Source organism: Dendropsophus ebraccatus, chromosome 3, assembly GCF_027789765.1.
Source record: "Dendropsophus ebraccatus isolate aDenEbr1 chromosome 3, aDenEbr1.pat, whole genome shotgun sequence".
Taxonomy (NCBI): Eukaryota; Metazoa; Chordata; class Amphibia; order Anura; family Hylidae; genus Dendropsophus; species Dendropsophus ebraccatus.
Genome location: NC_091456.1, coordinates 173162358 through 173189537, shown reverse-complemented (window position 1 = coordinate 173189537; position 27180 = coordinate 173162358). Strand labels below are relative to the sequence as shown.

General features: G+C 42.7%; 1 long non-coding RNA gene across 3 annotated transcripts; it reads right to left on the bottom strand.

Annotated features, from left to right (window-relative positions):
- Window positions 1-47: 47 nt before the first annotated feature.
- LOC138787478 (uncharacterized) lies at window positions 48-25991 on the bottom strand. 3 transcript variants are annotated; one of them, XR_011362385.1, is made up of 4 exons: window positions 25909-25991; window positions 15212-15320; window positions 683-767; window positions 48-456 (listed from the first exon to the last, which is right to left on the bottom strand). It is a non-coding gene; the product is annotated as an uncharacterized lncRNA (long non-coding RNA). The 3 variants fall into 3 exon arrangements; XR_011362387.1 differs by lacking the exons at window positions 15212-15320; window positions 25909-25991 and adding exons at window positions 7574-7641; window positions 14591-14636; XR_011362386.1 differs by lacking the exons at window positions 15212-15320; window positions 25909-25991 and adding exons at window positions 7574-7641; window positions 8660-8743.
- Between the last annotated feature and the right edge of the window lie 1189 nt (window positions 25992-27180).

Below are 27180 nucleotides of genomic sequence, written 5' to 3'. Positions count from 1 at the left end.
TTTATAAAGTACTCCCCTTTGGAAGAGCGCCATTAACTTACAGCAAGTCTGACAAGCTTCCTGTCATCTCTACGAACGCGGCAAATGTAATTTTCTATCCAAACATCCTCCATTTTCGCTCTTTCCCTCCTCTAATGTGATGCGGCTCAGTAATGGAGCAGTAATTTGTGTCTTTATACCGCCATATAATGCAGATCTCCAATTAACATCCGATTCCTGGACATTTACTATGTTTCATTTCATCTCACTTAATATAGGATCGGATAAACAATGGTGAACGCAGTTTGTGATCTGGATAAAAATACAATTCTGCAAAATGAACCTTGAAGAGTTTATTGCTGGGCCGTGATATATTTCACTTTTAGTTTATTACAACGCCATTTATGCTGTTATTCTGTTGTGCAGCTGTCGGCGCCGGCTCCAAGCATCATTACGCCTCTTTTTTTTAATTTGAGCCTGTATATGAATAGAGAGATATCTACCATTAAACAAGTGCAATGAACGTACAGTCATCCAGTCTTGTAAATGAAATTCGCTAAATGTATAATCCTCGAAGACGCTCAGGTGGGTAGGAGACGGCCATCAGTGGTGACGGATAGGGACCGGATAAGGAAGAAGTGTGGAATGGAGTTAGAGAAACATATTTTGGTAGCTGGTTATGTGGTGTGATTACTTCTCTTACCAGATGCACAATGGTTGTTTTCTCATCAGTCATTCCAGGCCGATGGATTGCAATCTGTTACCATTCATGTAGATCCATTGGAAATCTGATGGAGAGAAAGTGGAAAATGGAAGCGATCCTGCAATAAGAGGTACGATAAAACAGATGCTTATGTATATACCAACATACACACAATGCAGTGTGTGCAGAGGCTTAGCTAGCTTTCCTGATATTGGGGCAAAGATGCAGTTTAGCACTGTCATCGTCCCCCCTCCCCCCCAGTGAGGTATAATGCACTGTGCACCCCCTCCCCCCCAGTGAGGTATAATGCACTGTTTTCCTCCCCATTGAGGTATAATGCATTGTTTTCCTCCCCATTAAGGTATCATGCATTGTGTCAGATGAAGCGTCGAATAGGCGTGAAATGGGCCGTCGCTACAAGAAGTATTAGACTCCGCTACTCCCTCCCTGCCATGTAATGCACATTGAAGCACTTTATTAAAAGTTTTTGCAGTTGAAGATCGGTGAGTGCCACTCATTCATTATTTCTAATGCTAGTGTCCCTCCCCAGTGAGGTATAATGCACCGTGTCCCTCCCCAGTGAGGTATAATGCACTGTGTCCCTCCCCAGTGAGGTATAATGCACCGTGTCCCTCCCCAGTGAGGTATAATGCACCGTGTCCCTCCCCAGTGAGGTATAATGCACCCTGTCCTTCCCCAATGAGGTATAATGCGTTGCTTCCCTCCCCAGTGAGGTATAATGCACCATGTCCCTTCCCAGTGAGGTATAATGCATTGTGTCCCTCCCCAGTGAGGTATAATGCATCGTGTCCCTCCCCAGTGAGGTATAATACGTTGTGTCCCTCCCCAGTGAGGTATAATGCATTGTGTCCCTTCCCAGTGAGGTATAATGCGTTGTGTCCCTCCCCAGTGAGATATAATGCACCGTGTCCCTCCCCAGTGAGGTATAATGCACCCTGTCCTTCCCCAATGAGGTATAATGCGTTGCTTCCCTCCCCAGTGAGATATAATGCACTGTGTCCTTCCCCAGTGAGGCATGAAGCACTGTGCTACCCCTTAAAGGAGAAGTCCGACCAGGAAGTTTTTTTTCATGTTGTCGGGGAGGATAAAAAAAAATAACAACATGCACTTCTCCTTTAGGTTACAAACCCACTTGCCGGATCTGCAGCGAGTCTCCTTGCTGCGTTTTTGCAGCGAGACTCGCTGCAGATCCTGGCCCTATACTTTCAATAGCAGAGAAACTCGCAGCAGGGATGTACATCCCTGCTGCGATTTTGTCTGCAGCCCGCCCCATTAAACCCCCGGCCGCCGGACATTATACATTACCGGGTCCCCGTTCCTGCTTGCTTCGGGGCTCCCGGTGTCTTCACGGCCCGCCCGGCCAATCAGTGCGCTGCGGCGGGGCAGCACACTGATTGGCCGGGCGGAACGTGCCGGGAGCCGTCGAAGCAAGCAGGAGCGGGGACCTGGTAATGTATATCCTGCCCGCCCCCCTGCAGCCCCGATCGCCCCGCAGCCCCCTTGCTGCACGATCGCCCCCAGCCCCGCAGCCCCCTGCCGCACGATCGCCTGCAGCCCCCCGGCCGCATGATCGCCCGCAGCTCCATAGCCCCCGGCCGCATGATCGCCCGCATCCCCCAGCCCCGCAGCCCCCGGCTGCACGATCGCCCGCTGGGGGCGATCGTGCGGCAAGGTGCTGCGATGCTGGGGGCGATCGTGAGGTCGGGGGCTGCAGGGCTGGGGGCGATCGTGCGGCCGGGGGCTGCGGGCGATGGTGCGGTCGGGGGCTGCGGGGCTGGGGGCGATCGTGCGGCCGGGGGCGATATACATTACCTGATCCCGGCTCCTGCTTGCTTCAGCGGCTCCCGGCACGTTCCGCCCGGCCAATCAGTGCGCTGCCCCGCCGCAGCACACTGATTGGCCGGGCGGGCCGTGAAGACACCGGGAGCCCCGAAGCAAACAGGAACGGGGACCCGGTAATGTATAATGTCCGGCGGCCGGGGGGTTAATGGGGCGGGCTGCAGACAAAATCGCAGCAGGGATGTACATCCCTGGTGCGAGTTTCTCTGCTATTGAAAGTATAGGGCCAGGATCTGCAGCGAGTCTCGCTGCAAAAACGCAGCAAGGAGACTCGCTGCAGATCCGGCAAGTGGGTTTGTAACCTTAATGAGATATAATGCACTGTGCCCCTCCACAATCAGGTATAATGCACTGTGGCTCCTTAATACATTGTCCCCCCAAAGAGGTAGCATATATATATATATATATATATATATATATATATATATATATGTGTGTGTGTGTGTGTGTGTGTGTACACACAGTATAGGCATATAAGCACAGACATAAATATATATATATATATATATATATATATATGTATGGCTATACATACACAATGCAGAATATATATATTAGTCATGTACACTGTATACAGTATAAGCACAAATGTATACAGTCAATGCAGCATGAGCACAGACAAACACACAATGCAGAATATGCACAGACACGGACATACACATAGGGGGAATTATCTGAGCATGCCAGATGCAGAAATCTACACCTGCTCAAGAGCAGGTGTAGATTTTTGCCATGATCTAGGTGTAAATCATGATAAATCAGGTGTGAGAACGCCTCCTCCCCATCTTCACATGACCCTTCCTGCCCATCATGTGAACGGGGCGTAGGTTGGATAAAAGGCGCAGATTCCCCCCATAGTATATCTCTAGGGGTTGATGACCAACATCATCCCCTCTACACTCCCGATCTGCCGTTATGCAGCACTATTAACGATAAGATAACTTTATTCTGCAGGTCAGGACAATTATAGTGATTCCAAATTTATATTTTTTCGGTAGGTTTTATTAATTTTATAGACTTAAAGCTTTACATTATCATGTTCTGACCTTTATACCTCTTTTCTTCTTACTAATGTGATGGTAGTTTTCATTGATACTATTTTAAGATACCTACACAGGACTTTTTTTACGCTTATTATAGCAATTCTAGCATTGGGTAATTTTTCTTTTCTGAAAAATGAAATACATGACATTTTGATTTGATTACTTATTAAGTTTAATTGTTTCAGTTATTTTTTCACATGATAAAAAAGTTAATGTTCTGAATGTTTATTACTTGGTTTTATTTGCGTAATAAACACTTTTTCTCCCCAAACCGCTCATACAAAACTAATAAATTAGACGGACATTGTGCTAGCGGCCCCCCGACTGCTATGTTTACCAGTAGGCACCCTGTAATAATGCCATTAGGAGAAGAAGGAGGTAATCAGAAAAAAAAGGTGACTAGTCCATGATATTTTACCGCCTAGATATCACCGAAGCTAATGACCACAGCATCTAGGGGGCTAAACAGCTAGGATTGGCAGTCGCAGCCATCAGAACCAGTGGCCACCATAAGATACTGCCGACTTAGCTCCTTAGCCCTCTCCTTCCTTCTTGATTTAACAGTTTGGAGCCCATTACTTATTTAATGTTTTAGAGATGAGTGAACTTACAGTGCTAGTGAAACCTCCGCTACGTTCGGCCGTTGGCTTAATAGCCACCTGTCTTTGAACTCGGTGACACTCCACTCCGGGTTCCTGGAAAAGCTGAATGCAGTCCTGGGCACAGTTCACCAGGACTGTATCTAGGATTTCCAGGCACCTGGAGCAGAGCTGCACAAAGTTCATAGGCAGCCGTCTGACAAGCCGATGGCCGAGCTTAGCAGAGGCTTCACTAGCACTGTAAGTTCGCTCATCCCTAAACATGACTTTACTTCTCCCATTGGGACAATGAAAGATGAGGCATGTTGGATTATAAAGCAGTGCCCCATGACTTTCACCGCAGCTGTGGGATTGTATACTGTAGGAAGTGCCGTATCCATAGGTGGTGCATTGTCCAAGCATGAGAGTTAGGAAACATAGTAACTGTCCCTATGTGCCTAAGGCTGCGTTCACACTGCGTTTTTTTTTCCATCCGTTTTTACAAAAAAACTGATGGAAAAAGTGATGCATTTGTGTGCATCCGTTTTTCCATTGACTTTTATTAAAAAGTAAAAGGGATCAAAACATATCTGTTTATTGTAACATACACAAAAATGTGGTCAAAATTGTGGTAAAAAAAACGGATGCGATTTGATCCTATTTTTTAAAAATGGATGAAAAAAAATGTAATGTGACCCAGCCTAGCCTGTCCCTCTACTGTGCACAGTTTCCAGCTCTCATCCCCAGGGCCGTCTTAACAGCATTATGGGCCCCTGGGCAGAGGTGCGAATTGACCCCCCCCCTAGCGGCCGCCGCCCCTCTTATCTGGTAAGGTACAGTGGTACCTTGGTTTAAGAGTAACTTGGTTTAAGAGCTCACAGTTTTTCAAAACTGTGACTTGGTTTAAGAGCATTGTTTTGGTTTAAGAGCTCCCTGTATTGAGTGGGAGGGCGGGTGGAGGAGGGACATGGTCTGAATAGCGGGGTCTACAGCTCTGTACTCTGACCCAGGAAGTCTCCCTCACCTGCCAAATCATAGCAGATCCACTTCAGGCTGGGGCCTACATCAGGGGACAGGACTGTGGAGGTAATCTCTCCATAGCTGTAACCCCTCTCTCCCCGGACAGAGAGTGCTGCATGTATGTGCCCACATCTGTCCTGCTCATTCCCTCATGCTCCCTGCAGTCTCTGTCAGCCCTTGTGTTTCCCATCCGCTCCATTACTGTACAGTAACTTATAATATCACAATATGTTTGTTTCATCTGTTTTACATGTTATTCAGAATAATAAATCATTATTTTTTGGGTGTGGAACCAATTGTCTGCATTTCTATAATTTCTTATGAGAAAATTTGCTTTGGTTTAAGAGTGATTTGGATTACAAGCACGGTCCTGGAACGAATTATGCTCGTAATCCAAGGCACCACTGTATATTGCCTATAATAGTGATTGTCATATATGTTGCACACATACAGTATATCACTATTACAGGCAATATACCTTACCACCTATTTATCTACCATATAGATACAGGTATAAGGGTGGAGCAGTAGGTAGGTGGTTATATAGCCTATAATAGTGATATATGTGTACAAATATATATATGGGGGGTACAGGTATATGTGGGGTATACAGGTGGTGGGTAAAAGCCTAATTAATATATATTGGTGCCCCTCTCTATATATGAGACATGTTGCTGTCCCTCTGCATATACGCCATGTTGTCTCCCTGTATACTGTATAATACAGGGAGTCTGTGTATACTGTATTATACAGTATACAGGGAAACAACACGGCTTATATATAGAGAAGGGCAAAACAACATGTCTTATATATACAGAGGGGCAACAACATGACTATTATATATGAGAACCATGTTGTCTCCCTGTATGTATACTGTATAATACAATATACAGGGAAACAACATGGCTTATATATAGAGAAGGGCAAAACAACATGTCTTATATATACAGAGGGGCAACAACATGACTATTATATATGAGAACCATGTTGTCTCCCTGTATGTATACTGTATAATACAATATACAGGGAAACAACATGGTTCATATATAGAGAAGGGCAAAACAACATGTCTTATATATACAGAGGGGCAACAACATGACTATTATATATGAGAACCATGTTGTCTCCCTGTATGTATACTGTATAATACAATATACAGGGAAACAACATGGTTCATATATAGAGAAGGGCAAAACAACATGTCTCATATATACAGAGGGGCAACAACATGACTATTATATATGAGAACCATGTTGTTTCCCTGTATGTATACTGTATAATACAATATACAGGGAAACAACATGGTTCATATATAGAGAAGGGCAAAACAACATGTCTCATATATACAGAGGGGCAACAACATGACTATTATATTATATATTAACCATGTTGTTTTGCCCCTCTCTATATATGAACCATGTTGTTTCCCTGTATATTGTATTATACAGTATACATACAGGGAGACAACAATGGAGTGATAGGTGAAGGATAAGTATATAATACACTGCTGTATACACTGAATGGAGATATATATACACACTCAGGAGGAGGATAAGTATATAATACACTGCTGTATACACTGAATGGAGATATATATACACACTCAGGAGGAGGATAAGTATATAATACACTGCTGTATACACTGAATGGAGATATATACACACACTCAGGAGGAGGATAAGTATATAATACATTGCTGTATACACTGAATGGAGATATATATACACACTCAGGAGGAGGATAAGTATATAATACATTGCTGTATACACTGAATGGAGATATATATACACTCAGGAGGAGGATAAGTATATAATACATTGCTGTATACACTGAATGGAGATATATACACACTCAGAGGAGTTACACCCCCAATCCCTCCCCCTCCCTGTTTACCAGTTCACCCACGGCCCTGTCTGCATCCCTGCAGAGAGCACTCCCATGATTAACACCTTCCCTGCCAGCTAGCCTCCCCCCTCTGGTATCAGCACATACTCACTTAGGCTTTGTGCTTCAGGCCTCTAGCTTCTCCTTCCTCTCAGGGCTCTGCTGGTGACGTCACTCTCCTGCTCCGCACGGGAATGCAGGGGGTGAGAGAGACCTCTAGTGACCGGAAGCAGAATGCAGCTTCCGGCCACAAGAGCGAGCTGTGCACAGCCCCTATGTACCAGCGCTGATCAGGAGCACTCCCAGTTAAAGGGCCAGGGAATATGACACAGGGCAGGGGCCCCCTAGGACGCATGGGCCCCCGGGCAGCCGCCTACCATGCCCAATGGTTAAGACGGCCCTGCTCATCCCTTCATCCTATATATTAGGTGGAGAATCGATTTTTTTTTCCCATTACCTTTCTTTTCCCTCACCTCTGTTCACTTTCCCATAAATAAGTTTTTTACCTAAATGAATCAGCATTGTTCTGTTTATTCACTGCAGAGATCTAGCAGCCCCGGGGGCCTGGAGAAGTCTGTGGATTGGAACAAGTGCAGATATTGTAAAAGTATTAACTTCATCTCAATGCAACTAATTCTTCTACAATACAAAAGTCTAATTGTTCCCATATCTTTCTGACCATTTGTTTTTCTATACTGACAGGTATACAGGGATAATTCTTCTATGCAATGTTAGCCAGGGTTCACACTACGATATTTGCACCTGTCAAAATTGGGATCCCATTTACTTCTATAGCACGAAATGGCTTCTGCCTGTCCAGGTGATCTTGTCTGATAGATTTCTCCTTATCCCAAAACAGGGAGAGATCTATTAATCAAGTCTGGTGGGTGGGGAGAAGTTGATGGGGACCGCCCCACTGACTCATGGTTTAGGAAGAATGAAAGTAATGGCAGGTTCCTATTAACATGATGGCTTCTCCTTATATTACATCTTAAGAGAAGAGCCCCGACAACCTTGCTCCTCCAAGCACCCCATTGTTTACACAGCTCGGCCTCTATGCCTGGCAATGTAGTCGTTGAACCCCATTCATTATGCTAATTGTTAAGGTTCCCAAGGGTCAGACTCCTATAGATCAAATATTATAGGGGAATTCTGCTTAAAAATAACTTTTCATATGTTGCTGCCCCTGGGGATAACATACCAAACAGTGTATTCCTACCTTTCCATGCTCCCCTGGTGGCCTCCTACATCATCTTTGCGTCACTGGCTGAGCCTCCACTTCCAAGATGGACGTGTCTAGGGATGACAGCCTGCTCAGCCAATCACTGGGTGCTGTGCTGTCCCGTCTCGGTCAGTGATTGTCTGAGCAGGCCGTCACCCCCAGATGAGTTTGTCTAGGAAGTGAAGGTGGAATTTCTCAACTCGAAGATGTAGAAGGACACAGGGGGGAAGGCAAGAATACACTGTTTGTTATGTTATTCTCATGGGTAGCAACATATAAAATTTTTTTTTTGAGTAGAATACCCCTTCTAAAAATTGAAAAATAGACTAGTGAAGGACAGGAGCGGTTGGTATAAATATAATGAACCCACCTGTTCCAGTCAACTGCACTCACCATGCCATTGTTCCCTGTCCTATGCTGCTCTTCTCTCTGTCTTAGTTCCTGTGATGTCACATCACCCATCTCATAAACTTACTTGGGTGACATGATGTCACAGGAACTGGAAAATAGGGGAGGGCAGTGTAGGCGTAGCAGCAGAGCGGGATGGGTGAGTATTACTTGTTTATTGTGTAGGTGTGGCAGCAGAGTAGGGTGGGTGAGTATCACTTGTTTATTGTGTCTACACAACCCCCATCACCCTAAAACTTTTATTTTATTTTTCCTCTTTAACGTCTTCTATTTTTATCTCTTTCTCAACCAAGCGGCCCATCATGAACCCCCTCCTGGCCCATTACTCCCAGGACACTCGCCCTAAAGACAATGGGGGAGCTTTATCAAACATGGTGTAAAGTGAAACTGGCTAAGTTGCCCCTAGCAACCAATCAGATTCCACCTTTCATTCCTCACAGACTCTTTGGAAAATAAAAGGTGGAATCTGATTGGTTGCTAGGGGCAACTGAGCCAGTTTCACTTTACACCATGTTTGATAAATATATCGAAGCTTCTGTATTGAGACTTCTTGTGATTTGGAGTCTCTCATCATTAGGACGGTGATGTAACATTGTTATGACTTGACAAGTATTTGGTGATTGCTGAGCACTGGATCCATCGCCGCTGATTTTTCAAGATATATATGTATTTTTTTCTTTCTTTTTGATGTTTTGTTGTTGTCTGGCTGAAAGTGACATGGAGTGAAGGAGAGAACAGATGCGGAGTCCCGCTATCCCATGATGTCCTATTAGTAAATCATAATTCCATTACCGTTGCGTTCCTGTGTGACTCTCTAATGAAGCTTGACGCCTCTGAGCTACAACTTAACAGACTGTAAATTAATTTCAAATACGAGGGGAAATATTCGCTGTCACTTGCACCGCAGACTTTGTTTTTGCTTAATACTTCGTTCAGAATTCATTAAAACCTAAAGTCGTATGTTACTCTGCAAATGTATCTCTCTGCCAAGACATGATGAAGCTAGGTGACCCAATATATCATCCAAAGAGCTACAAGCGTCATAAACTGTCAAAGGGAAACTTCAGCAAAAAACACCTAGGTGCAGCCCCCCTCTTTAATTTGTAATTTACTTTTTATTAAAAAATTTCCAGTCTTCCAATACTTATCAGTTGCTGTATGTGCTGCAGGTAGTGGTGTATTCTGACACAGTGCTCTCTGCTGCCACCTCTGTCCATGTCAGAAACTGTCCAGAGCAGTAGCAAATAATCATAAAAAACTCTCCTGCAGGATATACAGCAGCTGATAAGTACTGGACGACTGTGATTTTTTTTTTTTTTCCAACAGGGGTAAATTAGAATTCTCTGGCATTTTCTGACACCAGTTGATATGAAAGATTTTTTTTTCTTCTGGAGTGCCCCTTTAAAGCATGATATTAAGCCTGTGCACCTATACAGATATAACAGACCTTATCTGAGCTACAATGACGTGAATTTCCCCCCAGAGTGCAGTGTCCCACTGCGTGCATTAGAGATTTGTTGGTTAGGTGTCATATTGTTACTGCTCTAAATGTCATTATATATATATATATATATATATATATATATATATATATATATATATATATATATACACACACACACACAGTATATAGTGGGAGATTAGCTCTGTAGAGCAGGGCAGACAGCAGGATTGGCAGTCAGAGACAGTGACACAAACTTTTATAAAACAGAGATGCCCTGTTTGTTTATTGAAACCAAAAGAAATTCAGCCTTACATACAGGCACAAAGTAAAATAATTCCTGCTCGTCTGAGCTCTAACTTAGGGCGGGTTCACACTACAAAATTCTCGCGGACAATGTCCGCGGAATTCCGTCAGCTGTCCGCCCGCACATCTGGGCGCCTTTCCGCCGGTCCCATAGACACCATTCTATGGGCCGGCGTATTCCGCTATACGCTGAAAGAAGGGTCATGTCACTTCTTTTAGCGGATCGCGGAATACGCCGGCCCATATAATGGTGTCTATGGAGCCGGCGGAAAAGCGCATGCCCGTGCAGGTGGACAGCTGACGGAATTCCGCGGACATTGTCCGCGAGAATTCCGTAGTGTGAACCCACCCTAACACAGCAAATCCTAGCTAAACAGGTGACTTGCTACCAGTCACCCAACATAAAACAACACAAGTTGGTACAATACTGGTGTGGCTTAAAGTCCAAGCAGAAGCTTTAGCAGCCCTGACCCTCTCCACAGCCAGGAGAGACCTCCATGTACAGCCACACCTCTATACACTCTGTGCCTCCACTTATGAGGCCAGTGATGGGCGGCCTCCAGCACCTGGGCTGACTTGGCCAGATAGAAAAACCTGGACTGGCCAGAAAGGGAATGACAGGCCCCACTACCAACCTGCCTGTCATTCCATAAAATCCAGGCCCTTTTCAGCAACTAAAAACAGTCCCATAGCAAGTAGTTCGCTATGGGTTTTAACTTTCCTGGATTCCTCCATATCTCACCCAGCTTTCCCTGGATGAGGTAAGGACTTTCTGGAACCTAGTGTTCACATATGACAAGTACCTCGGGGAGATATAGCGATTCCCAACCACAATCCCTATCACTTTCTCACTATATAGGGATGAGCGGACCGGCTGAGGTTCGGGTTTTTTATGAACCTCAACTATCGGCTTCTGATTCCCGCTGTCTGCCCGCTCCGTGGAGAGGGTAGATACAGCCTGATGACCGCCTAGAAAACTGGGATACAGCCTATGGCTATGGCTGTATCCCAGTTTTCCAGGCGGTCCTCAAGGTTGTATCCACAATCTCCACGGAGCAGGCAGACAGGGGGAATCAGAAGCCGATAGTTCAGGTTTATACAAACCTGAACCTCAGCTGGTCCGCTCCTCCCTAATCACAACCACTGGGTGGTGTCCTGTAGACACATGCAGCATAAACAACTCTTGACAGAGTATGGCACTATCACGCTTTCCTTCCAAGCTGGTTTCACTCATCTATGTTGGGCCAAGAGGATCAAATCGGGGTCCCGTCTATACAATATACTCTCTAGGTTTATTTCAAATTAAATGGAATATTTAACAGCTTTTAAAGTGGGCTGGTTGACTTTAGTAACCGTGAAGCGTCTATCCATCTGTCCCTGTGTTTGTAAGCTATTAATAAAGAAGTAGAGTCTTGGCAGGGATACAGCAAAGTTTCTGCAAGGTTTTACAAGATGCACTTTAAATGTAAAGGAGAATGGATCAACATATTTCAACAAACAAACTGCTCGGCTCCCATTGACAGGAGCCGGAGAGAATGAATGGATAAGAGGAAAAGAGCTTTTTTTATAACTGTCTCTCAAACAGCTTCACATTGTGCAGTATGGGCAATATAAAAATGCAGTTATATGAAGAAAAAAAAATTATTTAGTAAATGCTGCACTATGTAATGGTCTGAACAGTGCCAAAGCATTGAGAGTAATTAGATTGTTTATCTGCAGCCACATGATGGAGCGCCGTACAGGGGGCTGTCTTATTTCTGCAGGAACATTTCATAATCTTTTCAATAGTTAAGTATGCTTTTTTTTTTTTAGCTTGGCAAAAGAGGGATATACAGTATGTTACAAGGTGACCTGTCTTACTGTTCTGCCAAATGCTCATCTTCAGTTATTGAGTGATATGCCTGCCCGGTTAATGTTACTGACAAAAAATAGGCATTTAGATCTCTTTAAAGGGAATCTGTCACTAAGTTTATGTGGCCTTAAATGAGGGCAGCATAAACTAGTGACAGAAATGCTGAACAGATCGGTGTGTTACTCCGCTGTTCTCCTAATATGTAGGAGAATATTATTCTTTATGCACAAGCCAAAAAGACAGAAATGGCTGCACATCGCACCCATGGCTGACACGAAAGCTTGTTCAGCTACATTTAAAACCAACATCAGAAGTTAGTATATAATTTGGCCAAACCATATTGCCTCATGTACCACGTGCAGGTCTTCTGATACACATGAGTCCCTAACCAAACCTCATCACTGTGCCGGTCAGCGACCACAATCCCCGCAAAACGTGCGCAAGCAGAGAAGAGGGGCCACGGAATGGCCCTGCAACCCCATTGTCACAGGACCAGACCCAAAAGGGCACCCCAAACCCCGCAGGCGCCACCGGCGGAAAAAGTGGACGCCAAGCAACACAAGTGTGAACAAGCTCTTACCTCTCTCCATTCCTCTGCAGGTAGAATGGGAGAATACTAGGAGATCCTCCCCTTATGTACACAGGTGCTTCCTGCTAATTTGGATCACATGGGTCTTACACAGCACGAGTGCTAGCCACAATGACAAAAGGGACAGAATACATAAAATATGCACAAGCCAAAAAGACAGAAATGGCTGCACATCGCACCCATGGCTGACACGAAAGCTTATTCAGCTACATTTAAAACCAACATCAGAAGTTAGCAGGAAGCACCTGTGTACATAAGGGGAGGATCTCTTAGTATTCTCCCATTCTACCTGCAGAGGAATGGAGAGAGGTAAGAGCTTGTTCACACTTGTGCTGCTTGGCGTCCACTTTTTCCACCGGTGGCGCCTGCGGGGTCAGGGGGGGCCCTTTAGGGTCTGGTCCTGTGACAATGGGGTTGCAGGGCCATTCCGTGGCCCCCCTTCTCTGCTTGCGCACATTTTACGGGGGTTGTGGTCGCTGACCGGCACAGTGATGATGTTTGGTTAGGGACTCATGTGTATCAGAAGACCTGCACGTGGTACATGAGGCAATATGGTTTGGCCAAATGATATACTAACTTCTGATGTTGGTTTTGAATGTAGCTGAACAAGCTTTCGTGTCAGCCATGGGTGCGATGTGCAGCCATTTCTGTCTTTTTGGCTTGTGAATATTATTCTTTTCCCACTCCTCCCCCCGCCCTCCAGCTGCTGATTGACAGGTGGCTGCCTATACACAGCATGGATAGATAACTGCCAATCAGCAGCTGGTGGGGGGAGTTTCTGCTTCTCATGAATATTGAGGACTACTGAGCTCACGCACATAATGGAGAGGACTACTTATTGTCTATGTTATTCAGGAAGATATCTCTGGATCCCCTGCTGATCATCATTCTGTTCAGCTTCTCTGTCACCCTGTCTCTGTCAGCCTAAACCTACTTACAGAGACTCTTTAAAGTGCATAATCGCCAGGGCATTCCCCGCTATAATCATCCTCAGCGACAGGTTCAGGTCATGAAACACCATTACTTTGGAAACTTGCTTTTTCACTTTGCTTTAAAGAAAAAAAATATAGCTGCTTTCTACCAAGAACAGCGCCACACCTGACTGCAGGCTGTGTGTAGTATTGCAATTTAGCTCTATTTACTTCAATTGAATAGAGCTGTAATATCGAATACAAACTGAGTACAATGGTGGCGCTGTTTCTGTAAGTAAGAGGCCATTTAAAAAAAATACTAGGTTAACCCCTTTACCTAGATGTGTTAACGTACCAGAAACGTGTCATCAGAAAAAGATCCTCTGTGTAAATCATGTTTTTATGTTAAATGTGGGTTTAAAATTTTTTTTTTCCATTTGATGATCCTCAAATCTTGCAGTTTTCAATCTCAACACTTTTTTTTAAGTGTATTTGTCACATCAAACATGTGAAAAGATTTCTGATATCTGCTCTGATTGGAAGATATAGCCAGAGAAAGATTGCAGCAGTGCAAAGCAATCCCTGGCTGCCCCGGCAGTCCGTCACTATTCCCCATAGAAGTCTATGAGAAATTATTGATGGAATACAGGGCCTGAGAAGACGTCACTGCCAATATCTTTACTCAGTTATATCTTCTGATGAGAGTGGGTCTCAGCAGAGTTAGTTTTAGTGACAGTGTCCATTTAAGAAATCAACAGGGGTTGGGGTCGCAAGCGGTTTTGTAATATACTCACCTTATGGGAGATTTATCAAACATGGTGTAAAGTGAAACTGGCCCAGTTGCCCCTAGCAACCAATCAGATTCCACTTTTCATTCCTCACAGATTCTTTGGAAAATGAAAGATGGAATCTGATTGGTTGCTAGGGGCAACTGAGCCAGTTTCACTTTACACCATGTTTGATAAATCTCCCCCAAAGGGGGAGATTTATCAAACATGGTGTAAAGTGAAACTGGCTCAGTTGCCCCTAGCAACCAGTCAGTTTTCTATGTTTATGCATGGAGGGAGCATGGGCCATATGTATAACACTAATTTAAACGTAAAAAAAGGTAAAATAAATAAATAAAGTGAGTACATTGAAAAACTGCTTGCGATCACAAACCCTGTTGATTTCTGAAAAAAAAAAGGTTTCCTCCCACGCCTCATTTATCCTGATTTGCGCCTGCCAGCATGTCCATGGTTTTTAGAGGGGAGGAGGGGGATGAAGCTGCAGTTGGAGCTGCGGCAGGAGGGGGGATGGGGAGTATTTGGCTCTCACAGTTGTGCACAAGTTTAGGTAGAAGGAAAATGCATCAAAGGAAGGACAAACATCTAACTAAGAAGATGCATGCAACTGAATGGAAAAAAAGATCTTACTTTGCTTTTCTTCTTGGCAGAATAATGATATTTGTTACAAGGTGATCGGCCTCAGTGTCCTGCCAAATGCTTGTTTCCAGTAAATGGGTTATCTGTACGCCTAGGAACGCTTTAGAGAGATTAGGTACAAAATACACATTTTAGATCTCATTGAAGGCCTTAGACTCTTTCACATACACAGATAATTTACCACTAAATATAAGACCCTGAATGTCCTCTGCTATCTCATTGTTCAGTATCTTCTCCGCCGCATCTGCCTGTCCCCTCTCCCTGCCTGCAGGAGCTCTGTAATGCCCAAAACATGATGATATAGATATAATAAAACATGATGATATAGATATAAAAAAAACCTAGTGATGTAGACATAATAAAAAATGATGACATAGGTATAAAAAAACCTGATGATATAGACATAATAAAAGATGGTGACGTAGACATAATAAAATATGATAATATAAACGTAAAAACATGATGATTTAGACATATTAAAACATGATGATTTAGAAATAATAAAGCATGGTGGCGTCGACATAATACAATATGATATCGTAGGTATAATTAAACATGATGACGTAGGTATAATAAAACATGATGATGTAGACATGATAAAACATGGTGACGTAGACACAATGAAATATGATATAGAGAAAAAACACGATGATCGAGACATAAAAAAACATGAATACGTAGACAAAATAAAACATGATTACGTAGACATAATAAAACATGATGTTGTAGACATAATAAAACCTAATGATGTATACATAAAGATAACATAGACATAATGAAACATGACATAGACATAATGGTGTTGTAAACATAATAAAACATGATGTTATAGAAATGAAAAACCTGATGATGTAGACATAATAAAAAATGATGACGTAAAAAGATGACATAGACATAACTCTTCAAGTCACAGTCCCTTTCACTATAGCACCCTCTAAGTGCCCTATAACAAATCCATATTGTAGCCATATACATGACAGATAGAGGCTGAGCACTGTTGCCAGATCATACAGTGCATACAAATTGTGACCAGGTACAAGATGTGGCAGCAGGGCTCGACTTCCAGCTGACTGTCAACCAAGCAAGCAGGGTCAGGGATGGGAGGGGGAACAAGCAGGAATTAGATCTTACAGCAGATCAGGTATTCAGGTACCACCTCTACGCCGATGACACTCAGATCTACCTCTCTGGTCCGGATGTCACCTCTTTGCTATCCAGGATTCCAGAGTGTCTATTCCAGTCTGTTTATCTTCCTTCTTCTCCTCCCGCTTTCTAAAACTCAACATGGACAAAACAGAACTAATCATCTTTCCCCCATCTCGCTCCACCCCGCCGTCTAACCTGTCAATCACTATCAATGGCTGCACTCTGTCCCCTGTGCCCAAAGTCCGCTGCCTTGGGGTCACCTTTGACTCTGCCCTGTCTTTTAAACCACATATCCAGGCCCAGGTCCAGAATCCGCTCTTTTCTCACCCCTGACTCCACAAAACTGCTGCTACTGTACATACTCTCATCATCTCTCACTTGGACTACTGTAACATCCTCCTCTCTGGCCTTCCATCTAACTCCCTTGCTCCCCTCCAGTCTATCCTTAACTCTGCTGCCCGACTAATCCACCTCTCCTCTCGCTTTGCCTCTGCCTCTCCCCTCTGCCAATCCCTCCACTGGCTCCCCATTGCCCAACATATTCACTTGAAATTGTTGACCATGACGTACAAGGCCATCCACAACCTGTCCCCTCCGTACATCTCTGACCTGATATCCCGCTACCGTCCCTTACGCAACCTTCGATCCTCCAGCGACCCCGGTCTGCGCTCCCTACTTGTTCGTACCTCGCACAACCGCCTCCAAGACTTTGCCCGAGCCTCCCCCATACCCTGGAACTCACAACCGCGACACATCCGGCTCTCATCCACCATCAAGTCCTTCAAAAGTAACCTGAAAACCCATCTCTTAAAAGTAGGCTACAATCTATAATAATTCTGCATCACACTTGACTGGCTGCACTTTACCTCCTGTCTCTCTCCCCGTACCTTATAGATTGTAAGCCCTAGTGGGCAGGGTCCTCTTCCCCCATGTACCAGTCTGCCATTTGCCTTCATGTAATGTGCTTTTGATCTTGTATTGTTCCTGTTTGTTACCCCCTATCTCTTGTATAGCGCTTTGGAATTAAGGGCGCTCTATAAATAAATAAATAATAATAATAATGAGGTATTCAGGATCATCTCTGACTCTTTGCATCAGTGAATAAAAGTATTTTTCTATGTTCTGCAAGCACAGACAGATACATGAAAGGTACCATGTGTCTCTTTGACCAATGTTAGCAGTTTGGATGTGAATTACAGATTCCATTTAAAAACAGAGAACAAAACCAGTGGTTTATGGATGGAACTGAATATGAGGAACTGTAGGCCTCACCCCACCCAGAGGTTTTTGTTCTCCTTCCCTTCTATACATTTTTATTCCTGTCTTTCATCTCCCTGCATGATCAGAAATTATGTTTTTTGTGAGTTTTTGTTCCACGATTGGTAGTTGTAATAGACACATTCATGTATCTTCTTCATCCTGAATTCTTTATGGATATGTTATATTTTTGGATTTTTTTTTGCGTTGTGTTGGCCCCTGTCTTTTTCCTTTTATAGATTTATAAGATTTCAAAAGAGTGAAGCAGAGGAGAAGAAATATAAGAGCTGGGGATTATAAAGAAGCTCGGGGAGACTACTCAGACGTGATTGGCGTCACCCAAAACACTAGTTTTACAAAGTACCGAAACATCGTTCTTCCACAGGAGAGGATGAAAAATGGGCAGAGATAAAAAGTTTGTCAGAAGAGAGCTGGAAATATGGATGTTTTTATGAGTGTTTTTACCCTGCTTGCAGGCTGCATCTTGAGGAAAGTTCTGAAAGCACTTTAACATAAATGAGAAAAATGTTCTGCGTCTATTGTGCCTTACAATCCCAAAGATATAAATTCACAATGATTCCTTCAGAGAGGCACAAAGTGGATGAATGATGGATCGCCCTGCTCCGCACAGTCACCATCACATCATGTGTCAGATCCTACCATCTCCTCTTGATGCCTTTTGTTAACTTTGATACTAGAGATGGCTTTTAATTGCAGAATTAAAGAGGAAGTCCGGACAGACCCATTGTTTTAAGCAAGTGCAGGGGAGGATAAAAGAAATAACAAGCTCTTACCTCCCCCGCTCCAGTACTGATAGCTGCATACTGCCGCTAAGGTCCCCGGCCGTTTTCTGGTCTGAGCGGAGAACCAGGTTGTGACGTGTGAGGTTTGCTCAGCCAGTCAGCGTCTGAGGCGGGACCCTACTATGGCCGCTGACCAGCTGAGCAGAGCTCACACGTCACAACTAGAGATGAGCGAACTTTTCAAAAGTTCGTTCCGACCGGACTATTTCATAGTTTCAAGCATCTATATGATACGGGGGTAGTGTATTTGGTTGAATTTAGGGCTCTACATGTCAGTAACATTGTTATCTTTTCAATAACTCAAAGTAAATTTTTTTTTTTTTAACTTCAATATTCACCATTACAGGGTCTTTGCAGGAAATTTACCATTACAGAGTCTATGCAGGAAATTCACCATTACAGGGTCTATGCAGGAAAAAGGTCACAAATGCAGTGAAGGAGCAGCAGTAGTCATTGGAGGTATATTTGCACGAGGTATATCATATATGTCATATATGTCATATACACTCTCACAAGGAGCCAACTATTGTACTTGGAATATCTGTAGAGCACTTTTTTTTATAGTTTTATTCTCCACAAATGCACAAGGTATATTTGTGCCTCAGGATAACACCTATGTCATATACACTCTCACAAGGGTGACAGTATAGTGCTTATATATCTGTAGAGCACGTTTTTCTTCTGTGCACCCTTTGCTTTCCTATGCCTAATCTATCTATCTTTCAACCTCTCTATTTTTCTCTCTTAATCAGTATATGTTTCTCCTCTCCGCCTTCCTAATAATCTTGTGGTCTTTGCTTTTGTAAATATCTTAACGATAGTCAGTACAGCAGCGTACAGCAGCAGCATTTTGTCACTGACGAGCTGTGTGCAGTAACAGACTCCTTCCCCGCTCTCTGCAGACTGCGTGGTGCGGTCATGTGACCGCTCCTCTTAAAGCAATACCGACGTCACACAGGTGGTGGGCTAGTGCAAGATCCCTGCTCGGAACACTTCCTGCTTTTTAAAATGGCAAAAATACAAAAGTATTGTATTGCCCCCTAAAAGTTATACAAATCACCAATATACATTTATTAAGGGAAATGCCTATAAAGTACTTTTTTCCCTGCACTTACTACTGCATCAAGGCTTCACTTCCTGGAACATGTGCATCATGTAATGGACTTCTTGTTCCTGTCTACACTTCTGCCAGGAATTCAGCCAATTTTTTTTCTCCTCTGCTATGTGGGAGGGATTGTTGTCAAGAAAGTGTAGTGGGAAAGAGATATAGTAGGCTGAATTCCCATCTAGAGTGTACACAGTAACAGGAAGTCTATTACAGTATGTACACCAAACAGGTGGTTGGGCAGAAGACAAAAGTAAAAGAAAAGAGTAAAAGGTAAAATAATAATAAATAATAATAATAATAATAATTATAATTATTATTCAGCAATATGTGTATATATATATATAGATATATATATATATATATATATATAAAAAAAATTATTATTATTTATTTATAAAGCGCCCTTAATTCCAGAGCGATATATATAAAAAACATGCCTCTACAATCCACAGATGTTTACCTATTGATTTAGGCATTGACTACTTAACCACCATCAGACCATCAGGATTTTACAGTAACACTTATCCCATATATATATATATATATATATATATATATATATATATATATATACAATTATAATTGGAGTTACATTAGCGGCCATGTTGTTCCTACCAGCTGCAGGCTTTATGAGTTTTGCATTTGATAAAATTCCTACTTTTTTCACAAATTACTTTTCTTTTAGGTTATAGCAGGACTATGTAATCTTCTCAGCAGTTTTAATTGGCAGGCGTCCATGTTTTTAGAGCTTCCAAACTATATTGAGAGACAAAAAGTGACAAATAAATGCAGCGGTTCATGGGCTGATTTATTATAGAAGTTTTTTTTTCTTTGTGTTAAGTAGAATTGCTGATTTGTGTTTTGGAAAGCAGAACTTGTAGGCTGATCTATTGTCATTGTGCTTACATCAACATTTGTTACCGTGCTTATATGCTGATTATTATATATATCATTTAGCAATGACTCGGCAACAGCAAAAGAGCCGTGTATGGGGAAAAGTTTATGCTAATCTGAATACACATGTGGGCACGGATAGTTTATAGACTTGAGCAGATTGCTCATTGATTTCAGACTTTCTACAAGATTTTGGAGGTGTCTGTGGGAATATTTGCCAATAGACGCAGAAGACATTAGTGAGGTCAGACAGTGATGTTGGGGAGAGGTGGACCTGACCCAGTCTTCCAGGCCAGACCCCCGTCCCCCTATGACCTTGCTGTATGCTCTGGGGGCAGTCATTGTGGAACAGAAAAGGGCCGAACCCAAACTGTTCCCACAAAGCTGGAAGAGACAATTGTCTACAAAGTCTTGGTATGATAAATATTAAGCTTTCCGTTCTAAGGAACTAAGGCACTAAGCCAACACCCGAACATTATCCCTCCTTCAGCAAACTTTACAGCTAATACAATGCAGTCAGGCAGGTAACGTCCTCCTGGCATTCACCAAACCCAGACTCCTCCATCAAACACCAGATAGAGAAGTGTGATCCATCGACTACACAGAACATGTCTCCTCTGCTCCAGAATCCAGTGGGGGAGGCTTTAGAGCCCTCCAGCATTGTGCTTGGTGATGTAAGGCTTGCATGCAGCTGCTCAGCCGTGAAGCTCCCGGCGGGCACAGTCTTTGTACTGATACCTGGTCAAGTTTGGCCTCGGCAGTTATGGAGTCAGCAGAGCGTTGACGATTTTTATACCCTTGGTGACTCTGCTTTGTAACTTTATTTGGTGTCCACTTTGTGGCTGAGTCGCTGTCGGTGCCTCCACTCTTGTTCTCAGGACTTATAGGAAAAGATGAAGAAGGGAAAAATTCCAGGAAATAACTTGTTACAGTGGTGGCTCCTACAGCACGGCGTTGGTATCAGTGAGCTCTTATGTTTGTAAAGGCAACTACAATTGTAGCAATCTATAGTGAGAAGATGAGGATAAGAGAGAATCACTGAATGAGCTTAAATACTTGTCTCAGGCTGAGTCCAACAACTCTCCCTCTACTAAGATGATCTGCCACAAAGGGTTAAAGAGGAGGCTGCACCTAGGTGCTATGGTTAGTAATGGTGGACCTTGTAGTTCCCTGTAGCTTTCTCCCTAGTACTGTTGTCTGAAGTGTTGGTGAAGATACCCTTGGTGTTGATGAGGTGCAATATGAATCAGACAACAGGGAGTTAAGGCTTTGAGGTGCAACAACAACTTTACTCAAACTTAAGGTACATTACAGTGTCTATCTGTAGAGTACTTCCCAAGATGGCCATCGGCCAGAGTTGGGTCATTGTGATGGTATGGAGATTTGTTGTAACAAAGTGGTGCCTTTTTGGAATAGTGGTAAACCACAAACCCAGTGGGATGAGAGTTTTTTTAAAATATCTGGGCCAGGCTTTAGGCCATCATAGAGCACCCAAAGGGCAATCAGTCCACCGAAACTAGAATAATGTACCAATAGCCGTCATTGCAATTATGGGTGGCCAAAAAGCGAAATGACGGATATTTTTTATTTTTCAAAAACGGAGATGAAAAAACATTGTGGGAACATAGCCATATTCTGGATTTTATGCCCTTGTGGCAATGGGACTGAATATAACCTCTAAACTCAATTCCTAATAAAAAAAAAAGTAAACTTTTCATTCTTCTAGTCAACCTTTTAGTATGAGATCCATATATCTTATTGGAATTTTTTTTCTTTTTTCGCTTGGATTCAGCAAGTAAAAAAAAAAGTTTTCTCCAAGTGTCCAGAGAAGGACCCGGAGTAACCTCCTCCTCAACTAAGTCAACTTTTCACAGAGGTCAGCAATGTTTTTAACTTCTATTACTTATTGAATGTTAACTAAGTATTAACCCCCCCCCCCCCATCCCAACACACGCACAACCGTCAGCTTCGTCTCCAGCAAAATTCATCCTTGTCCTAATCTCCTCATTGACTGCGGCAAAAAATTGTCCTTATCCTCTCCTCTTATCCTCCGAATTTGGAGAGAGAAAGCTTTGGCAGAAAATGGATTATATAAGTGGGATACAAAAGTATAATTATATTCAATTCTGGCGTCCTAATGAGCCAAAATTATGCTTTTCCATTCCGTAGAAATCAGACGTTAGTCCATGTATCCCCAGCATGGAGGAAAATTAATAAAGAGAGGTTTCCATTGAAGTCTACTCAGTGATTGAGAGAACTTGTTATCAGCCACTGTGTAATACCAGGATGGGGGTTCATGAATATATGAATAGTCGCTTTATACTCAAGTGGTTTCCCCTCTAGACTATTCGCCACTAAGAAGAATGCTCCGACCCCGGACAAAGACTTTTCCATGCTGTGCGACAAAATTACTTATAAAATGTCTACTCTAAAATGTCAGCCAGAGAAAAACCTAGGCATTTATCTCTGACTCTTTGGATATTTTTGTGGACAATTTGCAGTGATTGTTTAGCGCCGCTTTTCATCTTTTATAATAATTTCGGCAATGAAAAAAATACTTTATTTTGGGATTTAGAACAGGTTCAAATGTTGGCCGCTGAGCAAACTTTAAAATTGTTACTTTTGTATAGGATTTAGTGAAAATGGACGGAAATAAACGAGACAAAAAGATCTGCTAACCGAGGAGGCTGGGATCCTAAAAAATAGGTGATGCTGGGGAATTTATGTTATTTGACAATTGGGTGGTTTTTATTTAATTTATTTTTTTGTTAGACATAAAATATAAGCCGCGACAGAATGGATGAATTGGTATAACTGTATCAAATCTTAGGCTGGGTTCACACACAGTATATTTTTGGCAGTATATTTGTTCCTCATGCCAGGTCCTCATTGCAACCAAAACCAGGAATGGATGGAAAACACAGAAAGGCTCTGTTCACATAATGTTGTAAGAGAGTAGATGGCCATCATTTAATGGCGAATATTTGCTGTTATTTTAAAACCACAGCTTTTGTATTGAAATAATGGCCGTTATTTACTGTTATATGACGGCCATCTACTCAATTTCAACATTGTGTGAACATAGCCTTTCTGTGTTTTCCATCCACTCCTGGTTTTGGTTGCAATGAGGACCAAATACTGCCTGAAATATACTGTGTGTGAACCCAGCTTTAGGCTATGTTCACACTACGTATATGTCCGGCCACATATTTTCGCGGCCGGACATACTGTATACGTGTTAAACTCCGGCTGGCGATTTACGCAAGTTGCGGCCGGCTACGTACGGACCGCGAACTTACGCCCGTAGTCTACTTACGCTTCCCGAGCGGCGTACGTAGCGATCTGACAGCAGTCTTTTACTTGGAAATCTTCGCCTAGCCCTGGACACCCCACATAACCTTTTTGATACGGGACCGCATGTTACGCTACGGGCGTAAGTTACGGCATTTTCGTCCTCAAACAATGGTCTGGTTCATTTTTTACAGCGCCGTGTACGATCCGGGCGTAAGTTCGTATGTAGTGTGAACTGTGCAGCCGTACATCGTATACTTTCCATTGTACACAAACTACGTAAATCTCCGTCCGCTTATTCACGGAACGCGCTACGTCTGGAGACTTACGGAGTGTGAACATAGCCTTAAGGTGGAAGTGTAGCAAGGGGGAAAAAAAGTTTTCAAATCAACAAATTTCAAAGACTTAAACAGTTAAGTAAGGCTAGGTTCACACTAAGTTTTTGCACTTACTTTTTTAATGAAAAACGCATGAAAAATTGATGCATTTTTGTGCATCCAGTTTTCCATTGACTTTCATTATAAAAAAAAAAAAGATCAATACGAAGCCTTTTTTTTTACGTACACAAAAATGTGATCTGCTACGTTTTTGTGTGATCCCTCTTGTTATAATGGAAGTCAATGGAAATAGTGATCAAAACGGATGCACACAAATGCATCAGTTTTTGCATCCAAAAACGGATTTCAAAAATGTAGTGTGAAACCAGCCTAAGTTACTTATATTAATAATAATAATAATAATAAGGCTAGGTTTACATCCCGATTTTGCAACGCGTCTCACTTTATCTGTTTTGAAAAAAACATACAAAAAAACACGGTTAACCACATTTTGGTGTACGTTACAAAATGTAAAAAAAGAAAAAAAATGTATACGCTTTGATCATTTTTTATAATGTAAGTCAACGGAAAATGGATGAAAACGTATGGCATACAACAGCATCCATTTTTACCATCCGTTTTTGCATCTTTTTTTTCATAGAACGGACACATTAAATGCATAGCAAAATCGGCATGTAAACCTAGCCTAAGTCTTCCAGTACCTAGCAGCTGCTGTTTGTCCTGCAGGAAGGGAGGGAGAAGGGGGGAGGAGCTGCCTTCCTAATCTATTTTCAAGACAGGATCCTCTAGTTTTATAATAGATGCTTTACCCTTTATTATAACTCTGATAAGCTCCAAGTGAGTGGATGTCTGAGAAGAAGCTCAGACACAGCATTCTTCTAGTGAGTCTTCAGACAACTATGCAGTGCTAAGCTTTCACCAGGGGAGAGAAGCCAAACAGGGATACACCTTGCCCACACCAGGAACCTTTGTAAAACGTGCAGGACCTGAAAGCTATAGTAAATGACCCCAGTGGGACAAAGCTTTGGAACGTCTTCATATCCCTCTGCGCAACGCAGGACAAATGGGAAACTCCAGGAGTCTGCTTCGTCCAGATAACCAAGGACGGGGGCTAATACTACCCACCTAGGATGAGTGGCTTGCAACTAGGGGGGCATAAGGTGGTCAAGGACTAATAAGTCATCTGTGAGTATGAGTAGTCTCTTTCACTCCTTCTGTTCACCTCAAACTGTTCTTGCAGAGCACATTACTACATTGGGCAGGGCCCCTCTGGCAACTCCTCTCACTCTACTGCAAAGCACCTTTCTACTTCAGCTACCAGCACCTAAGCCTTCTGTAAGATTTGTAGGGGTGTGTTCACTACCACTCCAGGCTACCGTGACAAGTGCTCAAGTGACCCTAGACCCATACAGCTACCACACCACGGTACCAGCTAACCCGGCAGGAAAAACCACCAATACCCTGCGCCTCACCGCAACTCCGCCCCCTCTCACTACAGCAGCATTAGAAACTCATTTCAGAGTTTCAAATACAAATCAGCATGGCTGGAAACTCCTGTCTGCCATATTAAGTAAACCAGCTAAGCACAAGTTATCCATAAAAAACCATTACATTATTCTCTAATAATTTGCAGGACTTTATAAGGGAAAAAAAAAATAATAATAATTGCGGAGTGCTTCTTTAAGTTGCCAGACGGATAACCTCACGTTTGCTTCAAGAATATTCTGGCATCAAGTGGAGTTCATTGTTGCCTTTCACACTATTTGTGCTTCATATTTTGCAGTAATAATTTTTTACATGGGTGGACGACCACAATAAACCTTTACGTAGGTGGAAGTACTGTAGCATTACCTCCAAACTACAGGCAATAATGCTATCAGGCCATCAATCTTCAGGGTTGCATCTTCTAGTTCCATAGAGGGACAGTGGAACTGTTAAAAAAAAATAAGTTTAGAGAGTTTTATTAAATTAAAAGGGTAAAAAACTTAAATATATATATATATATATATTTTTATATATATAAAACAGATATAAGGACATTATTTGAGTCTGTTCACACGTGGCAAAAAAAATAATAGAAATAAAATGAAAAGCTATGTCGTTTGCAATATGTTGTTGAAATTATAGAAAAACCTCTTGCTCAAAAATAATCCTGCCCTTAAGGAGTTAAGCTTCCACCTCTGTTATTTTGAGGAGGTCATGAATCGGCGTTGGTTCTGTTATTCTCATCCGTTCGCTGATGATGATGCTTACAAGTTGTTGCAAAACAGGATTCACATAATAACACCAATCTTCACATACTTTCGGCTTTCGAGCAGAAAGCAAAAAAAAATTGTCATCACCTTTAGAAATATCATATATTTCAGTATATAAGAAATATACCGATAAAAAAAATAAAAAATAAGTTGTGTTTGTATTATAGTCTATCCAGTCTTTTCCAACTTCATCTATGATCATAAAACATTGTGACTGATCATTGGGAGAACTGTAATAACCACCCAATCTGGTCTTTCATCCCAGAATTGACCTGAATGGTTAAAGAGAGTTTCCGGGACATAAATGTGCTGATGAATAGTGGTGAGCAGATCTGTCATACTGTATCCATGTTTTCCTGGCAGCCCTGGGGCAGCATCCAACTCCTGCTGCTAAGGGGAATCAAATGATGAGTATTCGGATTTCGAGGACGTTGCGGAACCAAAACAGTTTGACAGGTCCGCTTAAACCTACTGATGAGTTGTCCACGGGATCCACAGGATAGCTCACCAGTAGTGATGAGAAGAACTCAAGCATGTTTTCTATCGTTCGGCATTTAAATACTGGTGGCTAAAGAAGTCCCAGAGAGTCTGGGAAAACAAGGATACAACCATAAGGTATAAGCCATGTCTCCATGTTTTCTTCAGCCACCGGTAATCAAATGCCGAACGATTGACCTCGAGCATGCTCCAGTTGCGCTCATCTCTACTCACCAGTAATTGATCAGCTGTAGCCAGTAGCGGATTATAATAGGTCCATTTTGGGCGGTAGCCCGGACCCTAAGCTCCCTGGTGGCCCATGGCTACTCAAACAGACTTATACTTTCAGTGGTGTATTGTCCCTGGCTACAGTTCTGCCATGATTTGCAAA